The sequence below is a fragment of the Balaenoptera ricei genome, chromosome 2 (genome assembly GCF_028023285.1).
Source record: "Balaenoptera ricei isolate mBalRic1 chromosome 2, mBalRic1.hap2, whole genome shotgun sequence".
NCBI classification, from domain to species: Eukaryota; Metazoa; Chordata; class Mammalia; order Artiodactyla; family Balaenopteridae; genus Balaenoptera; species Balaenoptera ricei.
In genome coordinates this window covers 55,745,800-55,767,812 of record NC_082640.1, presented here as the reverse complement: position 1 = coordinate 55,767,812, position 22,013 = coordinate 55,745,800, and the positions used below count along the sequence as shown (strand labels likewise).

At 54.1% G+C, this 22,013-nt stretch overlaps 8 non-coding genes across 8 annotated transcripts; all 8 read left to right on the top strand.

The window, feature by feature from the left end:
• The first annotated feature begins 1,996 nt into the window (after positions 1 to 1,996).
• On the top strand, positions 1,997 to 2,089 carry LOC132361038 (small nucleolar RNA SNORD116). The gene has a single exon (XR_009501353.1). It is a non-coding gene; the product is annotated as a small nucleolar RNA SNORD116 (small nucleolar RNA).
• A 2,667-nt stretch (positions 2,090 to 4,756) lies between these two features.
• On the top strand, positions 4,757 to 4,849 carry LOC132361744 (small nucleolar RNA SNORD116). Its single transcript, XR_009502013.1, has one exon. It is a non-coding gene; the product is annotated as a small nucleolar RNA SNORD116 (small nucleolar RNA).
• A 2,687-nt stretch (positions 4,850 to 7,536) lies between these two features.
• On the top strand, positions 7,537 to 7,629 carry LOC132361020 (small nucleolar RNA SNORD116). The gene has a single exon (XR_009501336.1). It is a non-coding gene; the product is annotated as a small nucleolar RNA SNORD116 (small nucleolar RNA).
• A 2,667-nt stretch (positions 7,630 to 10,296) lies between these two features.
• Positions 10,297 to 10,389, top strand: LOC132361743 (small nucleolar RNA SNORD116). The gene has a single exon (XR_009502012.1). It is a non-coding gene; the product is annotated as a small nucleolar RNA SNORD116 (small nucleolar RNA).
• A 2,691-nt stretch (positions 10,390 to 13,080) lies between these two features.
• On the top strand, positions 13,081 to 13,173 carry LOC132361906 (small nucleolar RNA SNORD116). The gene has a single exon (XR_009502170.1). It is a non-coding gene; the product is annotated as a small nucleolar RNA SNORD116 (small nucleolar RNA).
• A 2,686-nt stretch (positions 13,174 to 15,859) lies between these two features.
• On the top strand, positions 15,860 to 15,952 carry LOC132361147 (small nucleolar RNA SNORD116). Its single transcript, XR_009501458.1, has one exon. It is a non-coding gene; the product is annotated as a small nucleolar RNA SNORD116 (small nucleolar RNA).
• Positions 15,953 to 18,618: 2,666 nt separating this feature from the next.
• LOC132361158 (small nucleolar RNA SNORD116) lies at positions 18,619 to 18,711 on the top strand. Its single transcript, XR_009501469.1, has one exon. It is a non-coding gene; the product is annotated as a small nucleolar RNA SNORD116 (small nucleolar RNA).
• Positions 18,712 to 21,437: 2,726 nt separating this feature from the next.
• Positions 21,438 to 21,530, top strand: LOC132361194 (small nucleolar RNA SNORD116). The gene has a single exon (XR_009501503.1). It is a non-coding gene; the product is annotated as a small nucleolar RNA SNORD116 (small nucleolar RNA).
• Positions 21,531 to 22,013: the final 483 nt, after the last annotated feature.

Sequence of the window (22,013 nt, the reverse complement as noted above, 5' to 3'; positions counted from 1 at the left end):
GTTGCAGGCGCTGGCCTCGGCTTCCCAAGAATGTGTCTTGTTCGTGATGGGCTGGCATAAGCTGCCTATGGAGCGGATGGCTTTGGCAGTTCAAGTGGGTGAGTTGAGGTAGGTAAGCTGTGTAGAGTTGCGATCCCGTTGCCCGAGGAATGACACCCAAAGGGTGTCTTGCGGGAAGTAGAGAAGATCGACATGGTGAGGCGTCTGTGCCGGCCTCCTTGCAGGTAGTTGAGTTATGCGAACATCCCCTTTGGCCACTTTGTTCCCTTGTTTGGCAATGTGTAAAGCGAAAGTGTTTCTCCCGTGGGGGAATGACGCGACCGGCCGGTGTAGCATGCAGGCCTTTTGAACAGCCAGAGGTTTATCTGGAGCAGTCCATTGGTGGGGCAGAGATGGGGGCCCCATTGCCATGCCTGCTGTGCTGCCGTGGCCAGCCACTGTTCCCTTTCAGGCTTCCAAGTTCCCTCGCATGGCAGAGGTCTTCCTTTGAAAGTCTGTCTGTGGTCCTCGGGGACCATGCCTTTGATCACTGTGAGTTACTCGGTAGTGTCACTGTGGCAGTGGAGAATTTCCAGGATGCATGGTGTGGGATCAGCATCAACCAAGGAGACAGGCTTGCGGTCTGTCTTCCCTGGTGTTCAGTGTTCCCGTGTTCTGAAGATGTTTGTGGTTTCCAGTAGGGTCGTGTCGCCCTGTGGGCTGGAGGAGGGCATGTAGGACGAGGCTTTCAAGGGTTTGAGCGTTTCCTTAGGGGTCAGGGCCGTGAACATGCAAGATGGGAGCTGCCTGAGACGTGGCTGGGAATGTGGACTAGTTTCCGCCGTGGGGATCCGACATGGGTCATGGTGGCTGAAGCCCACCACTTCCTGTGGTGGGCATTCCCACGGGTCAATGGAAAGTGATTAGGCCTAGTTGGCGAGAAGTGGCACGTGGGCCCACGTTCGTTAGCCCCTTGAGTGTTTTCAGACTGCATCTTGGCAGTAGACAGCTGCCGGTCGGTGTCGGCCCGACCATGGGAGTTCCCTTGCTTCCGGAAGTGCTGCGAGTGACCCCAAATGCCCATCAGATATACTGGTAGCTGACAGAGTCTCGAGGTGCATGTCGATGTCACAGCCAAGGCCCGGAGGCAGGTCTCGTTGAGGCTTTGTGTTTTGGTCAGAAGGCGTGGCTGTAGGAGAGCGGGAGTCCGTGGACTATTTCAACAGCCCCTGGGGGTCAAAGTGTGTCTGCGGCCTCTTAAAGCTGACAGGATTCTTTCTCCTTTCAGTTAGGGGTCTCACCAGGGTGCTGTGTATAAACTCTTTCTTTTATTGTTGGACTCCTCTTCACAGGGCCATAGGGACACACAGAGACCAAGACGCGTATGCAGCGGCACACAGAGGAACCCACAAGCACGTCCGCATGCTCAGTCACAGTCACACATGCCCACACGCGTGAACACACACATACAGCCTCTCAGACACCGGCCAACATATGTGCGTAACTTCCTGCAGTCGTACTATCAGACATGCAGTCAATTCTCGGTAAGGGTTAGAGGTCCTTGGGAAGCAGTTTCAGAGCTCAAGGCCAGGTAAATGTTTTTATGGATCATATCCTGTGAGGACACCGGTCCACTTATGAAGCCTCGGGGATTTCTGTCCACTTCTCAGGTGCAGTTGCTGGGAAAGGCTGGCCGTCGACACAAACAAGACCTTCGTGTGCTCTGATGACTGGAGGTGCTAAGAAGAAGTGGAAAAAGTGAGGCGGGCCCATGTCCCTGAGTGTGTTCGTGGATAACTCAGGATGGTAGGTATTAAAGCACCCCAAGATGTGCCATTAGATATTAGGTTTTCCTCAGACAGGCCCAATGGTTGCAAGAGTGGATTGATTGTTCCCCTTGCTGAGTGGCCTGAGGGCTGTGGATTCTCCAGGCTTTTGGGGTAGCCCAGGCTCATGGCTCCTGTACAGAGTCCCGCACAGACTCCGGTTGTGTTCTGCAGCGTCCCAGCATGTGCTTGGATTGATGATGACACCCTTGCATGCATTCCTTGGAAAATCTGGACCAAATGAGTGAGAACACTCTACCGTCTCGTCATCGAAACTGAGGTTCAGCACGTTTCCTCTCTCAGGGGGAGAGGACAGTTAGGAATGAGGGCCAGCGTCCCCCGCCGACATGCATGCAAACACCACCAAGGACTCCAGTATTGGAGGGGCTCCTTTCTGAGGGTTGACCGTGTCTGCACATAAGCTGTGTTATCTGTGAAACCCGGGTCCCTGCTGAATGGCTGTTGAGGGAATGCGAGGGGGCAGGTTCCCCTGCTGGTCTTAAGAGTCAGAGTGTGTGCTGGTCTAGGCCCAGTTAGCTTGCAGTTGGGAGGTGAGTTTTGGCCAGGATCACGCTTCGTGCATGCCATTTTGGGGGTTGATTCTGGAAGCCAAAATGAGCAAGCGTCCCTGGTTGGTGCCTGGAACCTCAGGCCAGGCCTGTGGCCCTCCCTGTTCTTGCGTTTTTCACGGTGAGCTTCTTGAGTGCCTAGTGCGGCTGGAGCAATGGGCGGGGGTGAGCTCGGTTGGGCATCGGCGGAAAGGGGCTGATGGATTAGGCCTCGCTGCTGCCCTTGTTTTCTTCTCTACTTTAACTCCCGGCACAGTGTTGATGCCAAGTGGGTCATCGTGGAGTGGGGAGAGGAATGAGTGCTGAATTTAAACCTGCGTGGATCACTGATGGCCCGTACAGGAAGGGAAGGGAAGATGAGGACATGTCCTTTGTGATGTCGTGGAATAGGCTATCATAACTGGGTTGCAGGTGCTGGCCTCAGCTTCCCAAGGATGTGTCATGTTCGTGATGGGCTGGCATCAGCTGCCTATGGAGGGGATGGCTTTGGCAGTTCAAGTGGATGAGGTGAGGTAGGTAACCTGTGTAGAGTTGGAATCCCATTGCCAGAGGAAAGACACCCAAAGGGTGTCTTGCGAGACATAAAGAAGATTGACATGGTGACGCGTCTCTGCTGGCCTCCTTGGAGGATGTTTAGTTATGCGAACATCCCCTTTGGCTGCTTTGTTCCCTTGTTTGGGAATGTGCAAAGCGAAAGTGCTTCTCCCGGGGGGGGCATGACTCGGCTTGCAAACAGCCAGAGGTTTACCTGGAGCAGTCCGTTGGGGGGACAGAGGTGGGGGCACTGTTGCGACGCCAGGCGCACTGTCGTGGACAGCCACTGTGCCCTTTCAAGTTTCCAGGTCCCCTCGTGTGGCAAAGGTTTTCCGTTGAAAGTCTGTCTGTGGTCCTCGGGGACAGTGCCTTTGATCACTGTGAGTGCCTCGGTAGTGTCGCCGTGGCAGTGGAGAATTGCCAGGATGCATGGGGTGGGGTGGGCATCATCAAAGCAGACAGGCTTGCGGTGTGTCTTCCCTGCTGTTCAGTGTCTCCGTGTTCACATGATGTCTGTGGCTTCAAGTAGAGTCGAGTCGCCCTGCAGGCAGGAGGAGGGCACTTAGGACGAGGCTGTGTAGCGTTTGAGCGTTTCCTCAGTGGTCAGGGCCGCAAAGCCTACCAGTTGGAAGCTTGCCTATACGTGGCCGGGAAGGTGGCCTAATTTCCGCTGTGGGGTTCCAACCTGTGTCATGGTTGCTGAAGCCCAACACTTCCCATTGAGGGCATTCCCACGGGGTCATGGGAAGTGATTTGGTCTAGTTGGTAAGACGAGGCACTTGGGCCAAAGTCCGTTAACCCCTTGAGAAGTGCCAGGCTGCATCTTGCCTGTCGGCAACTGCAGGTCGGTGTCAGCCTGCCCATGGGAGGTTACCTTGCTTCCGGGAGCACTGGGAGTGACCCCAAGGGCACATCAGATGTGGTGGTAGGTGGCAGGATCTCCAGGTCCACATAGGTGTGACACCCACGGCCGGGAGGGAGGTCTCGTCCAGTCTTTGTGCTTTGGTCAGAAGGCGTGGCTGTGGGAGAGCGGGAGTCTGTGGCCTATTTTGACAGCCTGGGGTTCAAAGTTCGCATGCGGCCTCATTAAGCTGACAGGGGTCTTTCTCCTTTCAGTTGGGGGTCCAACCAGGGTGCTGTGTATAAACTATGACGTTTACTGTTAGAAGCGTCTGCAGAGGGCCACAGGGACACCCAGAGTCCAAGACGCGTATTTAGCGGCACCCACCGGTATCCACAAACGCATCCTCGTGCACAGTCACAGTCACACATGCCCACACGTGTGAATACACACATACAGCGTCTCACACACCGAGCAATGTACGTGCGTAACTTCCTTCAGTCATGCTGTGAGACACACAATCAGTTTTCGGTAAGGGATAGTGGTATTTGGGAAGCAGGTTCCAGGCTCACACCCAAGTAACGTGTTCACAAAAATCATGTTCTCTGAGGACCCTTGTGCAATTCAAAAACCTGCCTGATTTCTGTCCGCTTCTCAGGTGGAGTTGCAGAGTAAGGCCTGCTGTTGGCAAAGAGAAGAAGACCTTCGGGTTGTCTGATGACTGGATGTGCTAAGGAGAACTGGACAAAGTGGGGCGGGTGCACGTTGCCGAGCAAGGCTGTGGATATCTCAGGACGGTAGGCATTCACCCATACTAAGATGTGCCATTGGATATTAGGATTTCCACAGATGGGCCCAATAGTTGCAAGAGTGGATTGATTGTTGGTCTTGCTGAGTGGCCTGAGGACTGTGGATTCCCCAGGCAGTGGAGTACTTCCAGGTCATGGCTCCTCTGCAGAGACCCACGGCCTTCCCTTTTGTGTTCTGCAGCCTCCCAGCATGTGCTTGGATCGATGATGACACCCTTGTATGCATTCCTTGGAAAATTTGAACAAAATGAGTGAGAACGCTCTACCGTCTCCTCATCGAAACTGAGGTCCAGCACGTTTCCTGTCTCGGGAGTATGGGACAGTTAGGAGTGAGGGCCAACGTCCCCTGCTGACAGGCATGCAAACCCCACTAAGGGCTCCAGCATTGGAGGGGCTCCTGTCTGAGGGTCGACCATGTCTGCCCATAAGCTGGGTCATCTATGAATCCCCGGTCCCTGCTAAAAGGCCGTTGAGGGAATGCAAGAGGGCAGGCTTTCCTGCTAGTCTTCAGGGTTGGAGTGTGCTCTGGTATAGACCTAGTAGGCTTGCAGCTTGGAGAGGTGATTTTTGGACAGGATCACACATTGTGCATGCCGCTTCCGAGGTTGATTATGGAAGCCAACATGAGCAAGCTTCCCTGGTTGGAGCCTGGAGCCTCAGGCCAGGCCTGTGGCCCTCTCTGTTGTTGTGTTTCGTGCAGTGAGGTTCTTGACTGCCCCGTGTGGCTGGAGCAGTGGGCGGGCGTGGGCTGCAGTTGGGCGATGGCAGAAGGGGGCTGATGGTTTAGGCCTCAGTGCTGCCCCTGTCAGCTCCTCTGCTGAAGTTGCCGGCACACTGTTGGCGCTAAGTGGATCTTCGTGGAGTGGGGTGTGGATCGATTGAAGCATTTCAGCCTGGGTGGTGGCTGCTGGCCTGGAGAGAAAGGTAAGGTATCATGAGGAAAGGTCCTGTGTGATGTCGTGGGATGGGTTGTCATCATTGGGTTGCAGGCGCTGGCCTCGGCTTCCCAAGAATGTGTCTTGTTCGTGATGGGCTGGCATAAGCTGCCTATGGAGCGGATGGCTTTGGCAGTTCAAGTGGGTGAGTTGAGGTAGGTAAGCTGTGTAGAGTTGCGATCCCGTTGCCCGAGGAATGACACCCAAAGGGTGTCTTGCGGGAAGTAGAGAAGATCGACATGGTGAGGCGTCTGTGCCGGCCTCCTTGCAGGTAGTTGAGTTATGCGAACATCCCCTTTGGCCGCTTTGTTCCCTTGTTTGGCAATGTGTAAAGCGAAAGTGTTTCTCCCGTGGGGGAATGACGCGACCGGCCGGTGTAGCACGCAGGCCTTTCGAACAGCCAGAGGTTTATCTGGAGCCGTCCATTGGTGGGCCAGAAATGGGGGCCCCATTGCCATGCCTGCTGTGCCGCCGTGGCCAGCCACTGTTCCCTTTCAGGCTTCCAAGTTCCCTCGCATGGCAGAGGTCTTCCATTGAAAGTCTGTCTGTGGTCCTCGGGGACCATGCCTTTGATCACTGTGAGTTACTCGATAGTGTCACTGTGGCAGTGGAGAATTTCCAGGATGCATGGTGTGGGATCAGCATCAACCAAGTAGACAGGCTTGTGGTTTGTCTTCCCTGGTGTTCAGTGTTCCCGTGTTCTGAAGATGTTTGTGGTTTCCAGTAGGGTCGTGTCGCCCTGTGGGCTGGAGGAGGGCATGTAGGACGAGGATTTCAAGGGTTTGAGTGTTTCCTTAGGGGTCAGGGCTGCGAACATACAAGATGGGAGCTGCCTGAGACGTGGTTGGGAATGTGGACTACTTTCCGCCATGGGGATCCGACATGGGTCATTGTGGCTGAAGCCCACCACTTCCTGTGGTGGGCATTCCCACGGGTCAATGGAAAGTGATTAGGCCTAGTTGGCGAGAAGTGGCACGTGGGCCCACGTTCGTTAGCCCCTTGAGTGTTTTCAGACTGCATCTTGGCAGTAGACAGCTGCCGGTCGGTGTCGGCCCGACCATGGGAGTTCCCTTGCTTCCGGAAGTGCTGCGAGTGACCCCAAATGCCCATCAGATATACTGGTAGCTGACAGAGTCTCGAGGTGCATGTCGATGTCACAGCCAAGGCCCGGAGGCAGGTCTCGTCGAGGCTTTGTGTTTTGGTCAGAAGGCGTGGCTGTAGGAGAGCGGGAGTCCGTGGACTATTTCAACAGCCCCTGGGGGTCAAAGTGTGCCTGCGGCCTCTTAAAGCTGACAGGGTTTTTTCTCCTTTTAGTTAGGGGTCTAACCAGGGTACTGTGTATAAACTCTTTCTTTTATTGTTGGACTCCTCTTCACAGGGCCATAGGGACACACAGAGACCAAGACGCGTATGCAGCGGCACACAGAGAAACCCACAAGCACGTCCGCATGCGTAGTCACAGTCATACATGCGCACACGCGTGAACACACACATACAGCCTCTCAGACACCGGCCAACATATGTGCCTAACTTCCTGCAGTCGTACTATCAGACATGCAGTCAATTCTCGGTAAGGGTTAGAGGTCCTTGGGAAGCAGTTTCAGAGCTCAAGGCCAGGTAAATGTTTTTATGGATCATGTCCTGTGAGGACACCGGTCCACTTATGAAGCCTCGGGGATTTCTGTCCACTTCTCAGGTGCAGTTGCTGGGAAAGGCTGGCCGTCGACACAAACAAGACCTTCGTGTGCTCTGATGACTGGAGGTGCTAAGAAGAAGTGGAAAAAGTGAGGCGGGCCCATGTCCCCGAGTGTGGTCGTGGATAACTCAGGATGGTAGGTATTCAAGCACCCCAAGATGTGCTGTTAGATATTAGGTTTTCCTCAGACGGGCCCAATGGCTGCAAGAGTGGATTGATTGTTCCCCTTGCTGAGTGGCCTGAGGGCTGTGGATTCTCCAGGCTTTTGGGGTAGCCCAGGCTCATGGCTCCTGTACAGTGTCCCGCGCAGACCCCGGTTGTGTTCTGCAGCGTCCCAGCATGTGCTTGGATTGATGATGACACGCTTGCATGCATTCCTTGGAAAATCTGAACCAAATGAGTGAGAACACTCTACCGTCTCGTCATCGAAACTGAGGTTCAGCACGTTTCCTCTCTCAGGGGGAGAGGACAGTTAGGAATGAGGGCCAGCGTCCCCCACCGACATGCATGCAAACACCACCAAGGACTCCAGTATTGGAGGGGCTCCTTTCTGAGGGTTGACCGTGTCTGCACATAAGCTGTGTTATCTGTGAAACCCGGGTCCCTGCTGAATGGCTGTTGAGGGAATGCGAGGGGGCAGGTTCTCCTGCTGGTCTTAAGAGTCAGAGTGTGTGCTGGTCTAGGCCCAGTTAGCTTGCAGTTGGGAGGTGAGTTTTGGCCAGGATCACGCTTCGTGCATGCCATTTTGGGGGTTGATTCTGGAAGCCAAAATGAGCAAGCGTCCCTGGTTGGTGCCTGGAACCTCAGGCCAGGCCTGTGGCCCTCCCTGTTCTTGCGTTTTTCACGGTGAGCTTCTTGAGTGCCTAGTGAGGCTGGAGCAATTGGCGGGGGTGAGCTCGGTTGGGCATCGGCGGAAAGGGGCTGATGGATTAGGCCTCGCTGCTGCCCTTGTTTGCTTCTCTACTTTAACTCCCGGCACAGTGTTGATGCCAAGTGGGTCATCGTGGAGTGGGGAGAGGAATGAGTGCTGAATTTAAACCTGCGTGGATCACTGATGGCCCGTACAGGAAGGGAAGGGAAGATGAGGACATGTCCTTTGTGATGTCGTGGAATAGGCTATCATAACTGGGTTGCAGGTGCTGGCCTCGGCTTCCCAAGGATGTGTCATGTTCGTGATGGGCTGGCATCAGCTGCCTATGGAGGGGATGGCTTTGGCAGTTCAAGTGGATGAGGTGAGGTAGGTAACCTGTGTAGAGTTGGAATCCCATTGCCAGAGGAAAGACACCCAAAGGGTGTCTTGCGAGACGTAAAGAAGATTGACATGGTGACACGTCTCTGCTGGCCTCCTTGGAGGATGTTTAGTTATGCGAACATCCCCTTTGGCTGCTTTGTTCCCTTGTTTGCGAATGTGCAAAGCGAAAGTGCTTCTCCCGGGGGGGCATGACTCGGCTTGCGAACAGCCAGAGGTTTACCTGGAGCAGTCCGTTGTGGGGACAGAGGTGGGGGCACTGTTGCGACGCCAGGCGCACTCTCGTGGACAGCCACTGTGCCCTTTCAAGTTTCCAGGTCCCCTCGTGTGGCAAAGGTTTTCCGTTGAAAGTCTGTCTGTGGTCGTCGGGGACAGTGCCTTTGATCACTGTGAGTGCCTCGGTAGTGTCACCGTGGCAGTGGAGAATTGCCAGGATTCATGGGGTGGGGTGGGCGTCATCAAAGCAGACAGGCTTGCGGTGTGTCTTCCCTGCTGTTCAGTGTCTCCGTGTTCACATGATGTCTGTGGCTTCAAGTAGAGTCGAGTCGCCGTGCAGGCAGGAGGAGGGCACTTAGGACGAGGCTGTGTAGCGTTTGAGCGTTTCCTCAGTGGTCAGGGCCGCAAAGCCTACCAGTTGGAAGCTTGCCTATACGTGGCCGGGAAGGTGGCCTAATTTCCGCTGTGGGGTTCCAACCTGTGTCATGGTTGCTGAAGCCCAACACTTCCCATTGAGGGCATTCCCACGGGGTCATGGGAAGTGATTTGGTCTAGTTGGCGAGATGAGGCACTTGGGCCAAAGTCCGTTAACCCCTTGAGAAGTGCCAGGCTGCATCTTGCCTGTCGGCAACTGCAGGTCGGTGTCAGCCTGCCCATGGGAGGTTACCTTGCTTCCAGGAGCACTGGGAGTGACCCCAAGGGCACATCAGATGTGGTGGTAGGTGGCAGGATCTCCAGGTCCACATAGGTGTGACACCCACGGCCGGGAGGGAGGTCTCGTCCAGTCTTTGTGCTTTGGTCAGAAGGCGTGGCTGTGGGAGAGCGGGAATCTGTGGCCTATTTTGACAGCCTGGGGTTCAAAGTTCGCATGCGGCCTCATGAAGCTGACAGGGGTCTTTCTCCTTTCAGTTGGGGGTCCAACCAGGGTGCTGTGTATAAACTATGACGTTTACTGTTAGAAGCGTCTGCAGAGGGCCACAGGGACACCCAGAGACCAAGACGCATATTTAGCGGCACCCACAGGTATCCACAAACGCATCCTCGTGCACAGTCACAGTCACACACGCCCACACGTGTGAATACACACATACAGCGTCTCACACACCGAGCAATGTACGTGCGTAACTTCCTTCAGTCGTGCTGTGAGACACACAATCAGTTTTCGGTAAGGGACAGTGGTACTTGGGAAGCAGGTTCTAGGCTCACGCCCAGGTTAAGTGTTCACAAAAATCATGTTCTCTGAGGACCCTTGTGCAATTCAGAAACCTGCCTGATTTCTGTCCACTTCTCAGGTGCAGTTGCAGAGTAAGGCTGGCTGTCGGCAAAGAGAAGAAGACCTTCGCGTTGTCTGATGACTGGATATGCTAAGGAGAACTGGACAAAGTGGGGCGGGTGCACGTTGCCGAGCAAGGCTGTGGATAGCTCAGGACGGTAGGCATTCACCCATACTAAGATGTGCCATTGGATATTAGGATTTCCACAGATGGGCCCAATGGTTGCAAGAGTGGATTGATTGTTGGTCTTGCTGAGTGGCCTGAGGACTGTGGATTCCCCAGGCAGTTGGAGTACTTCCAGGTCATGGCTCCTCTGCAGAGACCCACGGCCTTCCCTTTTGTGTTCTGCAGCCTCCCAGCATGTGCTTGGATCGATGATGACACCCTTGTATGCATTCCTTGGAAAATTTGAACAAAATGAGTGAGAACGCTCTACCGTCTCCTCATCGAAACTGAGGTCCAGCACGTTTCCTGTCTCGGGAGTATGGGACAGTTAGGAGTGAGGGCCAACGTCCCCTGCTGACAGGCATGCAAACCCCACTAAGGGCTCCAGCATTGGAGGGGCTCCTGTCTGAGGGTCGACCATGTCTGCCCATAAGCTGGGTCATCTATGAATCCCCGGTCCCTGCTAAAAGGCCGTTGAGGGAATGCAAGAGGGCAGGCTTTCCTGCTAGTCTTCAGGGTTGGAGTGTGCTCTGGTATAGACCCAGTAAGCTTGCAGCTTGGAGAGGTGATTTTTGGACAGGATCACACTTTGTGCATGCCGCTTCCGAGGTTGATTATGGAAGCCAACATGAGCAAGCTTCCCTGGTTGGAGCCTGGAGCCTCAGGCCAGGCCTGTGGCCCTCTCTGTTGTTGTGTTTCGTGCAGTGAGGTTCTTGACTGCCCCGTGTGGCTGAAGCAGTGGGCGGGCGTGGGTTGGAGTTGGGCGATGGTGGAAGGGGGCTGATGGTTTAGGCCTCAGTGCTGCCCCTGTCAGCTCCTCTGCTGAAGTTGCCGGCACACTGTTGGCGCTAAGTGGATCTTCGTGGAGTGGGGTGTGGATCGAGTGAAGCATTTCAGCCTGGGTGGTGGCTTCTGGCCTGGAGAGAAAGGTAAGTTATTATGAGGAAAGGTCCTGTGTGATGTCGTGGTATGGGTTGTCATCATTGGGTTGCAGGCGCTGGCCTCTGCTTCCCAAGAATGTGTCTTGTTCGTGATGGGCTGGCATAAGCTGCCTATGGAGTGGATGGCTTTGGCAGTTCAAGTGGGTGAGTTGAGGTAGGTAAGCTGTGTAGAGTTGCGATCCCGTTGCCCGAGGAATGACACCCAAAGGGTGTCTTGCGGGAAGTAGAGAAGATCGACATGGTGAGGCGTCTGTGCCGGCCTCCTTGCAGGTAGTTGAGTTATGCGAACATCCCCTTTGGCCTCTTTGTTCCCTTGTTTGGCAATGTGTAAAGCGAAAGTGTTTCTCCCATGGGGGAATGACGTGAATGGCCAATGTAGCACACAGGCCTTTCGAACAGCCAGAGGTTTATCTGGAGCAGTCCATTGGTGGGGCAGAGATGGGGCCACCGTTGCCATGCCTCCTGCGCTGCCATGGCCAGCCACTGTTTCCTTTCAGGCTTCCAAGTCCCCTCACATGGCAGAGGTCTTCCATTGAAAGTCTGTCTGTGGTCCTCGGGGACTATGCCTTTGATACCTGTGAGTTACTCTGTAGTGTCACTGTGGCAGTGGAGAATTTCCAGGATGCATGCGGTGGGATCAGCATCATGAAAGCAGACAGGTTTGTGGTCTGTCTTCCCTGGTGTTCAGTGTTCCCATGTTCAGAAGATGTCTGTGGCTTCCTGTAGGGTTTCGTCACCCTGCGGGCTGGTGGAGGGCATGTAGGATGAGGTGTTCAGGCATTTGAGCATTTCCGTAGGGGTCAGGTCCGTTAACCTTGCAGGATGGGAGCTGCCTGAGATGAGGCCAGGAAGGTGGCCTAGTTTCCACCGTGGTTTTCCAACATGGGTAATGGTTGCTGAAGCCCTCCACTTCCCATCGTAGGCACTCCAATGGGTTAACGGAAAGTGATTAGGACATGTTGGCGAGACGTGGCACTTGGGTCGACATGCATTAGCCCCTTTAATGGTTTCAGGCTGCATCTTGCCAGTAGACAGCTGCAGGTTTATGTCGGCCCACCCTTGGGAGTTCACTTGCTTTTGGAAGTGCTGGGAGTGACCACAAGGGCACATCAGATGTTCTCGTAGCTGGGAGGGTCGCAAGGTCCATGTAGATGTGACACCCATGGTCGGGAGGCAGTTCTCGTCCAGTCTTTGTGCTTTGCTCAGAAGTTTTTGCTGTGGGAGTGCGAGTGTCCATGGACTATTTCAACAGCCCCTGGGGGTCAAAGTTTGCATACAGCCTCTTGAAGCTGAGAGGGGTCTTTCTTCTTTCAGTTGGGGGGCCAGCCAGGATGCTGTGTATAAACTATTGCGTTTTCTGTTGGAGGCATCTGCAGAGGCCCACAGGGACACCCAGGGACCAAGGCGCATATTCAGTGGTACACATAGGAACTCACCAGTGAATCCTCATGCGCCGTCACAGTCACACAGGCCCAGACGTGTTAATACACACATACAGCGTATCACACACTGGCCTTCGTACGTGCCTAACTTCCTCCAGTTGTGCTGTGAGACCTGCAATCAGTTTTCGGTAAGGGACAGTAGTACTTGGGAAGCAGGTTCCAGGCTCACGTCCAGGTAAATATTCACAAGGATCATGTTCTCTGAGCACCCTGGTGCAATTCAGAAGCATGCGTGACTTCTGTCTTCTTCTCAGGTGCAGTTGCAGGGTAAGGCTGGCCGTCGGCAAAGACAAGAAGACCTTCACGTTGTCTGGTGACTGGATATGCTAAGGAGAACTGGAAAAAGTGGGGCAGGCGCACGTTGCCGAGAGTGGCTGTGGATAACTCAGGACGGTAGGCATTCACCTATACCAAGATGTTCCATTGGATATTAGGTTTTCCTCAGATGGGCTCAATGGCTACAAGAGTGGATTGATTGTTGGTCTTGCTGAGTGGCCTGAAGACTGTGGATTCCCCAGGCTGTTGGAGTAGTTCTGGGTCATGGCTCCTCTGCAGAGCCCCACAGCCTTCCCGTTTGTGTTCTGCAGCATCCCAGCATGTGCTTGGATCGATGATGACACCCTTGTATACATTCCTTGGAAAATCTGAACAAAATGCATGAGAACACTCTACTGTCTCCTCATCGAAACTGAGGTCCAGCACGTTTCCTCTCTCGGGTGTAGGGGACAGTTAGGAGTGAGGGCGAACGTCCCCTGCTGACATGCATGCAAACACCACTAAGTGCTCCAGCTTTGGAGGGGCTCCTGTCTGAGTATTGACCGTGTCTGCCCACAAGCTGGGTTATCTATGAATCCCCAGTCCCTGCTAAAAGGCCGTTGAGGGTATGCAAGGGAGCCGGCTCTCCTGCTGGTCTTCAGAGTTGTAATGTCTGCTGGTGCAGGCCCACTGAGCTTGCAGCTTTGAGATGTGTGTTTTGGCCAGCATCATGCTTTGTGCATGGCGCTTCAGAGGTTGAATCTGGAAAACAAAATGAGCAGGCTTCCCTGGTTGGAGCCTGGTGCCACAGGCCAGACCTGTGGCCCTCCCTGTTGTTGCGTTTGGTGCGGTGAGGTTCTTGAGTGACTGGTGGGGCTGGAGCAGTGGGCGGCGGTGTGCTGGTTTTGGGTGACGGCGGAAGGGGCTGATGGTTGAGGCCTCGGTGCTGCCCCTGTCAGCTTCTGTGCTGAAGCTGCTGGTACCCTGTTGGTGCTAAGTGGATCATCGTGGAGAGGCGTGAGGACTGAGTGCTGCATTTAAGCCTGCATGGTGGCTCCTGGCCTGGAGAGAAAGGTAAGTTATCATGAGGACAGTTCCTGTGTGGTGTCGTGGGATGGGCTGTCATCATTGGCTTTCAGCTGCTGGGCTCTGCTTCCCAAGGAAGTCTCTAGTTCGTGATGAGCTGTCATCAGCTGCCTATGGAGGGTTTGTTTTGGCAGTTCATGAGGATGCGGTAAGGTAGGTAACCTGTGTAGAATTGTGATCCCGTTTCTAGAGGAGTGATTCCCTAAAGGTGTCTTGTGTGAAGTAGAGAAGATGGAAATGCTGAGAAGTCTGTGCCGGCCTCCTTGGGGGTAGTTGAGTTATGCAAACAAGCCGTTTGTTTGCTTTGTTCCCTCGTTTGGGAATGTTCAAAGTGATAGTGTTTCTCCCAGAGAGCATGATGCAGCTGGCCCGTGTGGCATGGAGGCCTTTCGAACTGCCAGTTCTTTATCTGGAGCAGTCAGTTGGCAGGGAAGAGATGGGGGCACTGTTACCATGACTGCTGCACTGCCGTGGACAGCCACTGACCCCTTTAAGGCTTCCAGTTCCCCTCGCATGGCAGAGGTCTTCCGTTTAAAGTCGGCCTGTGGTCCTCGGGAACCATGCCTTTGATCACTGTGAGTTACTCAGTAGTGTCACTGTGGCAGTGGAGAATTTCCAGGATGCATGGGGTGGGATCAGCATCATCAAAGGAGACAGGCTTGCGGTCTGTCTTCCCTGGTGTTCAGTGTTCCCGTGTTCTGAAGATGTTTGTGGTTTCCAGTAGGGTCGTGTCGCCCTGTGGGCTGGAGGAGGGCACGTAGGATGAGGCTTTCAAGGGTTTGAGCGTTTCCTTAGGGGTCAGGGCCGCGAACATTCAAGATGGGAGCTGCCTGAGACATGGCTGGGAATGTGGACTAGTTTCCGCCGTGGGGATCCGACATGGGTCATGGTGGCTGAAGCCCACCACTTCCTGTGGTGGGCATTCCCACGGGTCAATGGAAAGTGATTAGGCCTAGTTGGCGAGAAGTGGCACGTGGGCCCACGTTCGTTAGCCCCTTGAGTGTTTTCAGACTGCATCTTGGCAGTAGACAGCTGCCGGTCGGTGTCGGCCCGACCATGGGAGTTCCCTTGCTTCCAGAAGTGCTGCGAGTGACCCCAAATGCCCATCAGATATACTGGTAGCTGACAGAGTCTCAAGGTGCATGTCGATGTCACAGCCAAGGCCCGGAGGCAGGTCTCGTTGAGTCTTTGTGTTTTGGTCAGAAGGCGTGGCTGTGGGAGAGCGGGAGTCCATGGACTATTTCAACAGCCCCTGGGGGTCAAAATTTGCCTGTGGCCTCTTGAAGCTTACAGCGTTCTTTCTCCTTTCAATTGGAGGTCTAACCAGGGTGATGTGTATAAACTGTGGCGTTTACTGTTGAAGACCTCTTCACAGGTCCACAGGGACACACAGAGAGCAAGACCCGTATTCACCAGCACATAGAGAAACCCACACGCGCGTCTGTGTGCACAGTCACAGTCACACAGGCCTACACGCATGAACACACACATACAGCCTCTCACACACCGACCAATGTACATGCCTAACTTCCTGCAGTCGTACTATCAGAAGTGTAATCAATTCTCAGTAATGGATAGCGGTCCTTGGTAAGCAGTTTCAGAGCTCAAGCCCAGGTAAGTTTTTGCATGGATCATGTCCTCTGAGGACACCGGTCCACTTCTGAAACCTTGGTGATTTCTGTCCACTTCTCAGGTACAGTTGCTGGGCAAGGCTGGCCATTGGCAAAAACAAGAAGACCTTCGTGTGGTCTGATGACTGGAGGTGTTAAGAAGAACTGGAAAAAGTTAGGTGGCCCATGTTCCTGAGCATTTTCGTGGGTAACTCAGGACTGTAGGTATTCAATTACCCCAAGATGTGCCATTAGATATTAGGTTTACCTCAAACGGGTCCAGTGGCTGCAAGTGTGGATTGATTGTTCTTCTTGCTGAGTGGCCTGAGAGCTGTGGATTCCCCAGGCTTTTGGAGTACCCTGGGTTCATGTCTCCTCTGCACTGCACCGCAGTCTGCCCGGTTGTGTTCTGCAACGTCCCAGCATGTGCTTGGATTGATGATGACATTCTTGTATGCATTCCTTGGGAAATCTGTACTAAATGAATGAGAACGCTGTACCATCTCCTCAATGAAACTGAGGTCCAGCACATTTCCTCTCTCGGGGGTGGGAGACAGTTAGGAGTGCAGGCCAGCGTCCCCTCCTGACCTGCATACAAACTCCACTAAGGGCTCCAGCATTGGAGGGGCTCCTGTCTGAGGGTCAGCTGTGTCTACACATAAGCTGGGTCATCTATGAATCCCAGATCCCTTCTGAAAGGCCTTTGAGGGAATTCGAGGGGCAGGCTCTCCTGCTGGTCTTCAGAGTCAGAGTGTGTGCTGGTGTAGGCCCAGTGAGCTTGCAGCTTGGAGAGGTGTGTTTTGGCCAGGATCACGCTTTGTGCATGCTGCTTCATGGGTGGTTTCTGGAAGCCAAAATGAGCAAGCTTCCCTCATTGTAGCCTGGAGCCTCAGACTAGGCCTGTGGCCCTCCCTGTTGTTGCGTTTGGTGTGATGAGGTTCTTGCGTGCCCGGTGGGGCTGGAGCAGTTGGTGGGGGTGGGCTGCTGTTGGGCGTCGGTGGAATGGGGCTGATGTATTAGGCCTCGCTGCTGCCCATGTCAGCTCCTCTACTGCAGCTCCCTGCACAGTGTTGCCTCTAAGTGGGCCATTGTGGACTGCAGTGAGGACCGAGTGCTGCATTTAAGCCTGCGTGGTGCCTCTTGGCCTAGACGGGAAGGTAAGGGATGATGAGGACAGGTCCTGTGTGATGTCGTGGGATGGTCTATCATCATTGGGTTGCAGGCACGGGCCTGTTCCTGATGGGCTGGCATTAGCTGCCTATGGAGGGGATGGCTTTGTCAGTTCATGTGGATTCAGTGAGGTAGGTAACCTGTGTAGACTTGTGATCCCGTTGCCAGAGGAATGACGCCCTAACGCTGTCTTGTGGGACCTAAAGAAGATGGACATGCTGAGGCACCTGTGCCCAGCTCCTTGGAGGTAGGTGAGTTATGCGAACATGCCCTTTCGCCGCGTTGTTCCGTCGTTTGTGAATGTGCAAAGCGGAAGTGTTTCTTCTGGAGCGCATGACGCGGCCGGCCCGTGTGGCATGCAGGCCTTTCGAACAGGCAGAGGTTTATCTGGAGCAGTCTGTTGGTGGGGCAGAGATGAGGGCACTGTTGCGATGCCAGGTGCGCTGCTGTGGACAGCCACTGTGCCCTTTCAAGCTTCCAAGTCCCCTCGTGTGGCAGAGGTCTTCCGTTGAAATTCTGTCTGTGGTCCTCAGGGACAGTACCTTTGATCACTGTGAGGTCCTTGGTAGTGTCACTGTGGCAGTGGAGAATTGCCAGCATGCATGGCTTGGTGTGGCCATCATCAAAGCAGGCATGCTTGCGGTCTGTCTGCCCTGGTGTTCTGTTTCCTCGTGTTTGCATGATGTCTGTGTCTTCCAGTAGGGTCGAGTCGCCCTGTGGGCTGGAGGAGGGCACTTAGTCCGAGGCTATCAAGCATTTGAGCATTTCCTTAGGGGTCATCGCCACGAACACTGCCAGTGGTGAGCTGGCTGAAACGTGACCGGGAAGGTGGCCTAGTTTCCACCGTTGGGTTCCAATCTGGGTCATGGTTGCTGAGGCCTACCACTTCCCGTTATGGGTATTCCCACGGGTCCACGGAAAGTGATTTGGCCTAGTTGGCGAGAAGTGGCACTTGGGCCAATGTTCATTAGCCCCTTGAGAGGTGCCGGGCTGCATCTTGCCTGTAGGCAGTTGCACGTCGGTGTCGGTCTGCCCATGAGAGCTTCCCTTGCTTCCAGAAGCACTGGGAGTGACCCTAAGTGCACATTAGATCTGTTGGTAGCTGGCAGGGGCTCCAGGTCCACGTATATGTCACACCCATGGCCAGGAGACAGGTCTCGTCCATTCTTTGTGCTTTGGTCAGAAGGCGTGGCTGTGGGAGAGTGGGAGTCTGTGGCCTATTTCAATAGCCCCTGAGGGTCAGTGTTCGCATGTGGACTTTTGAAGGTGATAGAGGTCTTTCTCCATTCATTGGGAGGGTCCAAAGCCAGGGCACTTCATATAAACTTTGTTTTTTACTGTTCAAGGTCTCTGCAGAGGGACACAGTGTCACAGAGACCAAGACGCAGATTCAGAGGGACTCACCAAAACCCGCCAGCCAGTCCTAGTGCACAGTCACAGACAGACATGTGCACATGCGTAAACACACACAAACACCGTCTCACACACGGGCCAATGTATGTGCCTGACTTCCTGCAGTCGTGCTGTCAGAAATGCATTCAGTTTTCGGTAAGGGATAGAGGTCCTTGGGAAGCACGTTCAAGCCTCACACCCAGGTTAATATTCACATATATCATGTTCTCTGAGGACCCCATTCCAATTCTGAAGCCTGTGTGGTTTCTGTCCATTTCTCAGGTGATCTTGCTGGGCAAGGCTGGCCATTGGCCTAGAGAAGACCTTCGCATGGTGTGATGACTGGAGGTGCTAAGGAGATATGGAAAAAGTGAGGTGTGCCCATGTTGCTGACCGTGGCCATGGATAACTCAGGATGGTAGGCATTCAACCACTGCAAGATGTGCCAATGGATATTTGGGTTTCCTGGGCCGGACCCAGTGGCTGCAATAGTGGATTGCCTGTTCCTCTTGCTGAGTGGCCTGAGGGCTGTGGATTCCCCAGGCTTTTTGAATACTCCGGGGTCATGGCTCCTCTGCAGAGCCAAGCAGCCTGCTCTGTTGTGTTGTGCACTGTCCCAGTATGTGCTTGGATGTAAGATGAAACCCTTTTATGCATTCCTTGGAAAATCTGAATAAGATGAGTGAGAACGCTCTACTGTCTCCTCATCAAAACTGAGGTCCAGCACGTTTCCTCCCTCGGGGGTAGGGTACAGTTGGGAGTGTGGGCCAGCATCCCCTTGCTGACATGCATGCAAACACCACCCAGGGCACCAGCATTTGAGGGGCTCCTGTCTGAGGGTCGACCATGTCTGCACCTTAGCTGGGTCGTCTATGAATCCCAGGTCCCTGGTGAAAGGCCGATGATGGATCACAAGTTGGCAGGCTGTCCTGCTGGTTTTAGGAGTCATAGTGTGTGCTGGTCCAGGCCCAGTGAGCTTGCAGATTGGAGAGGTGTGTTTTGGCCATGTTTTCTCTTTGGTCGCGGCACTTTGGGGTGTGTTTGGAAGCCAAAATGAGCAAGCTTCCCTGGTTGTGGCCTGGAGCCCCAAGCCAGGCATGTGGCCCTCCCTGTTGTTGCCTTTGCCGCGATGAGTTTCTTGAGTGCCCAGTGGGGCTGGAGCAGTGGGTGGGGGTGGGCTGGGGCTGGGCATCGGTGGAAGAGGGCTGATGGATTAGGCCTCAGTGTTGCCCTTGTCAGCTCGTGTACTGCAACTCTTGGCACAGTATTGGCACCAAGTGGGTCATCGTGTAGTCGGGTGAGGACCGAGTGCTGCATTTAAGCCTGCATGGTGGCTGATGGCCTGGACAGGAAAGTAAGGCATGATGAGGACAGGTCCTGTGTGATGTCATGGGATGGGCTCTCATCATTGGGTGGCAGGTGTTCGCCTCGGCTTCCCTAGTATGTCCCTGAACCGTGAGTGTTGCCATCAGCTGCCTAGGGAGGAGAGGGCTTTTGTGGTCCAAGTGGATGTGTTGTGATTGGTGACCTGTGTTGACCGGGGACCCCTTGCCTGAGGAATGACACCCAAAGGGTTTATTGTGGGGAGTAGAAGAGATCCAATTGCTGAGGGGTTGGGGCTGGCCCCCCTAAGGGGAGGTGAGTTATGCAAACATGCCCTTTGACCCCTTTGTTCCCTGGTTATTGAATGTGTGAGGCAAAAGTGTTTCTCCCAAAGGGCATGACACGGCCTGCCCAGGTAGCATGCAAGCCTTTCACAGGGCCAGAGGCTTATCTGTGGAAAACCGTGGGTGTGGCAGAGATGGGGGCTATATTGTGATGCCAGGCATGCTGCCGCGTACAGCTAGTTGTGTCCTTTCAGGGTTTCAGTTCCCCTCCCATGGCATAGGTCCTCCATTTGAAGTCTTTCTGTGATCCTCGTGGATGGCGCCTTGGATGTCTGTGAGGTCCTTGTTGGTGTTGCTGTGATGGTGAAGAGGTTACAGAATGTATGGCGTGGGGTCGACCTCATCAAAGCCGACGTGCTTGCTGTGTGTCTTCCGTGGTGCTCAGCGTCTCCCATGTTAGCATGGTGTCTGTGGCTTCTTGTTGTGTCCAATCGCCCTGTGGGCAGGAGGAGGGCACGTGGGACAAGGATATGCAGCATCTGAGCATTTCCTCAGGGACCAGAGACACGAATCCTGCCAGTTGTGTACCTGGCTGGAACCTGGCCAGGAAGGTGGCCTAGTTTCCTTGTGCGGTTCGACCCTGCATAATGGTGGCTGAAGAGCAACACTTCCTATGGCCGGCATGCCCGTGGGTCCACAGAAAGTGATTTGGCGTAGTTGGCCTTAAGTGGCACCTGGTCTTAAGTCCTTTGGCCCCTTGAAAGGAAGAGGGGCTGCATCTTGCCTGTAGCCAGCTGCAGGGCAGTGTCGGCCTGCCTGTGGGAGTTTCCCTTCTTCCCGGAGGTGCTGGGAGTGGCCAGCAAGTGCACATCAGATGTGCTAGGGTAGCTGGCAGGGTCTCCAGGTTTATGTAGATGTCACACCCACAACCAGGAGGCCAGGCTGGTCTCATCGAGTCTATGTGCTTTGGTCAGAAGACAGTGCTGTAGTAGTGCAGGAGTCTGTTGCTTATTTCAACAGCCCCTGGGGTCAAAGTTCGCATGAGGCCTCTTGAAGGTAGCAGGGGTCTTTCAACATTCTGTGGCAGGGCCCAAGGCCATGGCTCTGTGTATAAGTTGTTGCTTTTCCTGTCTGAGGCCTTTGCAGAGGGGTACAGGGACACACAGAGGCCCAGACGCGGGTACAGAGGCACACACAGAAACCCGCAAGCGAGTCCACATGCGCAGTCACAGTCACACACACGGGCAAATGTGCACGTGTACACATACACCCTCACACTCGTGGGCCCACGTATGTGCCTACCTTCCTTCAGTCCTGCTGTCAGACACGCATTCACTCCTCCATAAGGGATTGAGGTACTTGGGAAGCAGGTGCAGGGCTTATCCCCAGGTAAATGTTGGCATGCATAGTGTTCTCTGAGTACCCTGGTCCAATTCTGAAGCCTGCATGATTTCTGTCCACTTCTCAGGTGCATTTGCTGGGCAAGGCTGGCCGTCGGCTAAGGCAAGAAGACCTTCTCTTGGTCTGATGACTGGAGGTGCAAAGGAGACCTAGAAGAAATGGGGCAGCCCAGGGTGCCGAGCATGGCTGTGGATCACTCAGGACAGTAGGTATTCTCCCACTCCAAGATGTGCCATTCAATATTAGGGTTTCCTTGGACGGTCCCAGTGGTTGCAAGCGTGGATTGACTGATCTTAATGCTGAGAGGTCTGGGTGGTGGGGATTCCCCAGGCTCTGGAGCTCTCCAAGGTCACTGGGTTCTCTGTGGACCCACAGAGATTGACTGATCTTAACGCTGAGAGGCCTGCCCTTTGGGTTCTGTAGCATCCCAGCATGTGCTCGGAATGATGATGTCTTCCTCATATGCATTCCTTGGAAGATCTACAGGAAATGATTGTGAACACCCTACCGTCTCTTTATTGAAACTGAGGTCCACTCCATGGCTTCCAGAGGGAATGTAAGGAGAGTGTCACATTGCAATTGCTGCCTTGGATATCTGCAACCACGTTGTGCGAGTTTAGTTGGCAGGATTCTTGTGGGGCGAAGAGCCATTGGGAAAGAGCCTGGGATGCACATCCATGGAGAAAGGCTAGGGAGAGCATGTCATCTCTGGGCACCCGAGTTTAATCAAGCTTCTGTGGTGAGGGGTGGCTCTGGAACCTTGCCATGAGACGTTTTGATCTGGGGAGAGAGAGAAAGGCAAGGCAAGCGGGAAATAAACGTGACGTGATTGGCTAAGCCCATGGGTAGACTGGTGGGTGGATAGATTGACAGTGGGCATAGGGTTCCTAGAACTCCTCTGGGATGCCTTCAGGTGCGTTTGAAGGCATGTATAGGGAAGGATTACAGGTGCACGTTCATGAACATCCCACCCTTGGCCTCTCCTTTGTCGATTTGCATCATGGCGGGTCCCTGTG